Source organism: Culex pipiens, chromosome 2 (genome assembly GCF_016801865.2).
Source record: "Culex pipiens pallens isolate TS chromosome 2, TS_CPP_V2, whole genome shotgun sequence".
Lineage (NCBI taxonomy): Eukaryota > Metazoa > Arthropoda > Insecta > Diptera > Culicidae > Culex > Culex pipiens.
In genome coordinates this window covers 23,663,209-23,669,781 of record NC_068938.1, presented here as the reverse complement: position 1 = coordinate 23,669,781, position 6,573 = coordinate 23,663,209, and the positions used below count along the sequence as shown (strand labels likewise).

Below are 6,573 nucleotides of genomic sequence, written 5' to 3'. Positions count from 1 at the left end.
TGCGAAAGTTGTGACTGAAAGTACCTACCCTCTTCTGCACACAGAGTGTGGAGTACCAGATCTAGATCGTGAGTGAGTGGGTAAGAGAAGAAGGATGGGTCTGATGAGGCAAAACTCTTTGGCTTTGACGGTTTTATCGACAATTGGAGATCGATTCCTGGTGATTGTAGGAAAAAGACGTTAATGGATGGAATTTGATGGCTAATCAACTAAGTGGTGGGGTAATTGCTTTGTTGTGATTGAAAAGTGCTGTAAAAACCCTCAAATCAGTCATATATAATTGTATAGTTTAAAAAAAAATGGCATACAATTATTTGTTGAAAATTCATATTTTATTTAAATTTGTTACTGACCGATAAAAAAAACGAAAAATTATATGTTACTGTTTCAAATATTCAATAATTAAATTATATTTTGCTACAAAATCACCAAAAGAAAATATTTTTTTTTAAAGAAATGCTTCTACAAAATTTCCAATTATATTTATTATTAAAAAAATGTTTTAAGGAATCAACAATTTATGGTTGGAAATGAAAAAAGGCAAATGTTGGCACCGCGATGAACCGTCCTAGTGCAGCACGCGAAACACGCCAGCCGAAATGCTAGCTGAAAGAAGAACGCAGAAAAGGGACGGAGCATCCGGAAAGCCGGGCTCGTCCAGATCAAAAACAAAATCTATTGTATTATCACCGAACCAACAGCAGAAATTCGTGCAGGAGATAATTTACTTTATTTGCGTCGATAATTAACTTTTTTGAACAGTGACCAGTTTGTAAACTGTTCATCTCGTTGTAAGTGATCATTTGATACAATATTTGTGCGCACAGTTGTATAATTAATTTTTTTATTAGCGATATTACTTACACCGCGTGGAGCGGCTCGAGGCCGCAAGGGGCGAAGAGTAGAGATAATTAGCCAGAATTAAGGCTGCAAAGCCGTTTTCGGATACGTAAGTGAAAGAATAATTCGTATTCGCACAAACTTTCTTATATTTGATTCTTTCGATTAGCGCGCAGAAGTTCCGCTAGCAAAGCTAGCCTGTGAGAAGAGGTTAACGGAGTTACAAGGAAACTATTCATGTGAGTTTGTTTACTACTCTTGTACCCACACAATGCTAAATAAATATTACCTTTTAGTTTTAAGCTGTTACAACAAAGAACTGCTTTAAAAATCTAGTTGTCCGAACTACGGTCCGAACAGCAAACGCTAAGCCATTAATGCTCAATACAATTTTTGGATTGAGGGCATGACGGACGTAATGATGTTTTCAAAAAATAGTGTTTGAAAAGTATCAAAAATGCACACAAAAAAAATGTAAATACATAAAAAATAAATCTAAATCGAAAAATACTTTTAAAATTTTGGTAGAGTGAACCGTTTTTGAGTCATAGACATTTTGCCAAATGTCCATTGTCCGTTTTGTGCACTTTGTTGATCCGAAATTTTGATGACGAGATATAACCTTGTGAAGAACTAAAATTACCAAAAATAGCCTTTTTCAATTTGTCCATTACCCATTGTCCATGTTTCATGTTTTCCAAAGTTATACCCAATTGACCCTGAATTTTCAATCGATGATATCTTGGAAAAAATTCATAAGATTCAAATGTTAAAAAGTGAAACATGTCTTAAAATTTCCCAAACTTAAAAAATCGTCTTACATTTCTAATGATATGATTTCTCGATTAAATTTTCAAAAGGCCCTATCTGCATAGGAAACCCATGAGGGATAGGTTGTTTTGAAAATTTAATCTAGATTTGAACCCTTTTGAAATGTAGGTCGTAATTTTAAATATCTAAAAATATGTTTTTAGCTTTTTATAAATGTTAATTTTTTGCCGCTTGTTGCTAAAAAAACCTCTCAGTCTCTCTCTCTTGAACTCAATGGTATTTTTTAATGTAGAGTTTTTAAGCTTGTGGCTTATCAAATTTTTACTGAAAAAAATGTTTTTTTCTCACTGTCATCTAATTAACCCTCATTTTTGAATTCGTGACATCTCGAAAGAAAAATAGAATAGGATGACACTTTTGCAAAATTTTCAGTAAAAAAAAAACATAATTTGGAAATTTATGAATTAAGTCTTATATTGGATATTATCAAAAGAATTGTTTTTTTTTTCATGCAAAAACCAGCCAGTTTAATTGTAAGGAGCATTGTATGGAAAAACGAGTTGTGCAAATAGGCATTTAAAAAAAATAATACTCTAAAAAAAATGTGCGTCCAATTTTCACAGGTTTTGAATTTCCCAGGAAACGGTAAAAATATTTTTAAGGATTCCATGGAATTACCGGGAACCCGGAAAATTTTTGAAACAGTCATAAAATGCATGGTTTCATTATATTTGTTATGTTTTTCAAGCTAAAAATCATAGAATTAAATCAAAAGTACTAATTGGTGATCATCTTAACTTCATTCGAAAAAAAAAGAGATTTTAAGCTTAAAAGAAATTTTAAATTGCTTTTTTTGTACTTTTTTGTGCCTTGGATTAAAAATGAACCACTATTTGAATCCAATGTGATTCAAATAAAATAAGTCTGTTATATGACATGGCTAGAAATGTTTAAAAAATATTTTTTACAATATCTTAAAAAAGAGCAGCAATAAATAAAATGACAACCAGTAATTGTTAAACTATAAAAAAGTTTAGAAACAATAAAATATTTTACAAATTATCATTGAGTCACCGCCAACTGCAGAAAATCGTGATAACAGTCTGAATGGAGACTGGGGATTTTATAGCAATAAATTTGAAAAACGGTGTACTAATGGTTTTGTTCTGTCCCTGTTTTAACCAAAATCAATCAAAAAATCAAAACATTATGCAAAAAGTGTCTTCAAAAGTTTTCTTAGTTCTTTTTTTTTGTCCCCATTGGTCTGAGATGCCGGTGTTTAAGAAAAAATCATAAAATGTGATATTTTTTGCAAATTTAAAGTACCGTAAACTGGGGTGACTTTGATAGCCCGGGTTGACATTGATAGAAATTTGATTTGGCCACTAAGTTTGATACATCCAATGTAACATTCACACTTTTGCATATATGTTCGATAATAAGCTATCCCTTAATGCTTACATACTCAAAATTCTCAAAAAATTTTGGATATCAATTTGACGTACATTTGAAAAACCTATCAAAGTCAACCCGGGCTATCAAAGTCACCCCAGTTTACGGTAATTAATATTCTTGAATATTAATCCCTGTATTTGAAAAATATATAAAATTACATAGAAAAATTTAAAAGCACTTGGCATTTTGCAGATCTGAAAACTAAAATTTGAACAGTTTCCCCTAAAAAGCGAAATCAATACTGATATATACCGAATAAAAATTTCAATAGAATAAAGTTTAATTTAATGATTTTTTTTATCGATTACTAAATATCCAATTGTTTATCTTTTATTACATCCAAATCTAAATTTTTAGATTAAAATAAACGTTTTTATTTAATTTCTGGAAATCTTAGACAAAATTTAAAAATTCCCGGGATTCGGGTTTTCTTTATTTTGGAGAAATCACGGAAATTTTGTCTCGAAAATATTCGTGATGGACGGACTAGATTTTACAGAATTACTCAGTTTGGTTTAAAATTGTATAACCTTTCCATCAATCCATTATATCAAAATTTAATTTAATATTTTATATTCATCAACGTATTTTGAATAGTCTAATAAGATTATTTTTGTCATGAATATCAATTTAAAGCATTAATAAACAAAATTAAGCAACTCTTTTGAACCATATATATTATATTTGCTTTTAGAATAATCCAAGTTGTACATTTAAAATAAAGTTAATCAGAGTTCCAAATTTACATCTATCCTTTATTCCGGTTTTTTTTCAATACTTTGAGGTTAAACTCGTTGTAAGAGACAACATATTTCGAAAAATATTTCAATGTACTCAAAAACCAGATCAACACACACATTTTGTAATTGTCATACATTGGTTGCATTAATAAATTGTCGATGTTTTTTGGAAAACAACACAACTTGCATATTCCTGAAGTTTACTCTACTGGCAATCCAAAACTCTATTTACGCCTGAGCTGCAGCTTTATACGTTTCCCAATGTATCTCCTAGAAAAAACCTTGAATAATTTTATTTTTTTTGTAAACCTCTACATATTGCCAAAAAACAGAAAAAAAAATTACTTAATTACAAGCAAACAAATCTCCTTGAAACTCTTCAAAATAAGATCAGTGTCACACTTTCCTGCTCACCTTCATTTCCTCCAGCAGCTTCGCCAGTTCATGCTTAAAAGTCATCATTTCAGCAGCCGCAACAACCTCCCACCACCCACGATCCCTGACCTCATATTTCTCCCTCCCAACCAGATTCCTAAACAATCCGTACCTCAAAGAGGGGCGAAAAAACACCGCACTAATTTGATTACGCGGCTCAATTGCTTCGGGTTAGATCTTTGCGCGATCACAACTTCTCGACTGCTCGCCCGAAGACTTTGATTGACAGCTGCGACCATGCGATCTTCAGCGCTGGTCTCGTGCGCGCGCCACCACCAACCAATCCAGATTCGGCGGATATCACCGAGGGGCCCAACTCGTTGTGTTTGCCAAAGGTTTGTTATACATCTGGTGATCCAGTGATCGACTTTGGCGCGTCGCGTTTTAGATTGACATTTGAACTTTTTTTTTTTGCTGCCCCCCTTGGTACGCCACCCTGCCTTGGTAGAGAGTTAGATGAATGTACTGACGATTGTTCCGAAGGGAGGACCGATTCGGTTACAATTTGCTGCCGGGGATTTTCTTGCACTGGGTAGAAGAACTAATGGTAGGTTTTCGAAATCTTGTTTTGGGCTGCCGCCAAAGACTGACCAGAGGCGTTTCTAGGGTTAAACTTAATTGAATTGCTGATTTTAATTTAGAATTTTCTCCCACTTATTGAAAACATGAAAAAAAGATTATAACATTTTTGGCTTCGGTCAACTTCAGCTACCCCTCTGGAAACCCACTCTCGGATCCACCGTTGATGGCGATGATCACGGCTGCGGATTGACCGACCTCACCGGGGGTGGTTGTGAGATGGCAAACTAGGTCAGAACCATTCGGTTCGGCCGACTGACAGGCTCGTTACCGACAACCGGCTGACCGCCGCGGGTTGATCAAATTGCAAGCAAACAACCTGCGAGCACCACCTTCTCAGATCACAACACCCAGATGAAGCAACTGATTGTACTTTGTTGTTGGTTGAGTTAAGGTGATGTACTTCGGAACACCTCTCCGAACAAGACCTTCTGCGCTCGCGAAAAGGTCGTGGCTCGTGTAAACAACCCAATAAAATAAGTCCTTTAAGTTGCACCTTGTGTCTCCCGCGAACCAAAAACGGCAAAAGGCTTCAGCAGAATTTCACCTTCCAGCTCAGACGCGCTGAAGAAGAGCCTCCTTGACTCCGCAATCCGTTCAGCTGACGACGACGACGGCGCTGTTGAGTTGAGTACAAGTTCCAACCTACGGCACACGCATCAGTTTAACTTGTTGCTCAAGGAGGAGTTCGAGCTTCTTCAGAGTTTGTCCAGACGTCGTCGAGTCCTGGCCGTGGCTTTGCGTACGCGGAATTTATACCTCAATAATATAATTATCACCTTCACATAAATATAAGATAAAACCTAATAAAATATAATAAAATAACATACAATCATTTATTTACAACATTGAGATATTGGCGGGCAAGTGTGCGCGAGGAACGATCTGTATTTGTGTGTGCGAAAAGATTGCAAACGTAACTTTAGTGGACGTAGAACGCAGAAAAAAAAACTTGGAGAACATGTAACGATGAGTCAAAAGTAAATTTAAAATAAAAATTCACCAAAAATTGCTAATTGATTTTTTTTGTCAATATTTTAAATCAATTATTTTGTTCTGAATTTAGGATCATTTAAGGATATTGATAATTTTGACGAATTTTGACGAAATGGAAAGCAAATTTCATTTTAATTTAAAATTAGGTTTTCTTTATTTTTATTTTTTTGTAAAAGAAGATCTTTTTTCTAAGAAAACTGCACATATGGATTAAATTTTTAAATCGATCTTTGCATTTAAAAATGTTTCTAAAAGGTGTTTTAACTCTTTTCATTCATTTTTTTTTTCAAGATAAATCTAACCCATGAGGGCTTATTTGAGAACACTGAGAAAAAAAATTCTCAAATTTTAAACATTAACAGACTGTTCTTAGCTTCCAGCAGTCCGATCAACCAAGTCTTAAAAGATAAATTGTAGGAGATTTTTTAAGCCTTTTGATTTTATTTTTCTTGCAAAGGTGCTTTTCCTTCATGCAATATTTTAAAATTGATAAAACTACACGGAGAAATAAGAGTTCCCAAATTCGTGAACAAGCGTTCACGAAAATGGGAACCACGATCAAAGTGTTCAAATTGCATCCCGGGCAGACGGTAATAACAAAATTCATGCCATTTCAATAACAAAAACTGTTGAAATAACAAAAAAGTGTTATGGAATCTTCTTGAAAAATCCATTTTTGCATATGAGTTTAATAACAGTTTGTGTTATCATAATAAAATTTGTTATTGGTCTGATATTGGTTGAAAGCCAAAACAAC

The 6,573-nt window shown here is 33.9% G+C and overlaps 1 long non-coding RNA gene across 1 annotated transcript; it reads left to right on the top strand.

Moving 5' to 3' along the window:
• Positions 1–551: 551 nt before the first annotated feature.
• LOC120419022 (uncharacterized) lies at positions 552–1,194 on the top strand. The gene is made up of 3 exons (XR_008212180.1): positions 552–949; positions 1,010–1,079; positions 1,137–1,194. It is a non-coding gene; the product is annotated as an uncharacterized LOC120419022 (long non-coding RNA).
• Positions 1,195–6,573: the final 5,379 nt, after the last annotated feature.